Here is a 921-nt window from a genome sequence, read left to right on the forward strand (position 1 = left end):
CCAAGACCATTCATAGACGAGATTTTTGCATCTATAAATTGAACAAGAATTTCAGAGTTTCAAAACTCAATTCAAAAAAATTCAAGGCTCCACTCTGAGATAAGCTTATTTTCATTTTAAGCTACATTATGCATATTTAATAATCTCTTTTGTTAGCTTTTCTTATTTGATTTTGTTCCAATATTCCAATCTTATTTGAAAAGAGGAATTTTTGTATTCTGACTTCTTGGAATCAAAATCAAATAGAGCTACGCCCAATTTGGTTTAATTTAAAATCAATTAGAACCTAGAACCATTTTTAAAGTGAGTATTAGACATTGAAATTTTATATTCGAACTTCTACTCTGATTGGTTCTACCGGGCTGCTACAGAAGGAGAAATTCAGGTATTTTACATTTATGTAAATCTTCTATTCTTTTTGGTTTTCTTTTGAGATTTGCCAGAAAAATCTCATTGTGTTGGTTATCTGAGGAGAGCCAGAAAACTCATAAAGTGGGTTTTTGGATTGTGTAAGCCTAAGTTAAAAAGACATAATTGTGAAGGTTTTAGGTGAACCTGTGAAACCTATTTTGATAGTGAACGTTGATATCCCCTGTGTGAGGATATTAGGAGTGGAGTAGCTGTGTGGCTGTTGTTGAACAGTTGGTGTACACACAGGCGAACCACTATAATTCTTTGTGTCTTGTGGTTTGAATGTTCATTTAATTTCTATATCTTTTATCATTCAGATTTGTGGGATGTATGTGTGGATGCGAATGTTGTAATATTTACATTTCAAGCATTGTGGGAATGTTGTAATAGTTTAGAATTTATTTCTTGCTATTTCCTTTCAGTTTGAGTTTTTTATATTCAATTTGTTCTAGTACAGTTGTCCTGTCATAAACCCTTGGTTTTTATGGTGCAAGGTTGTCCTTAGAACAA

This window comes from Magnolia sinica, chromosome 14, assembly GCF_029962835.1.
Source record: "Magnolia sinica isolate HGM2019 chromosome 14, MsV1, whole genome shotgun sequence".
NCBI classification, from domain to species: domain Eukaryota; kingdom Viridiplantae; phylum Streptophyta; class Magnoliopsida; order Magnoliales; family Magnoliaceae; genus Magnolia; species Magnolia sinica.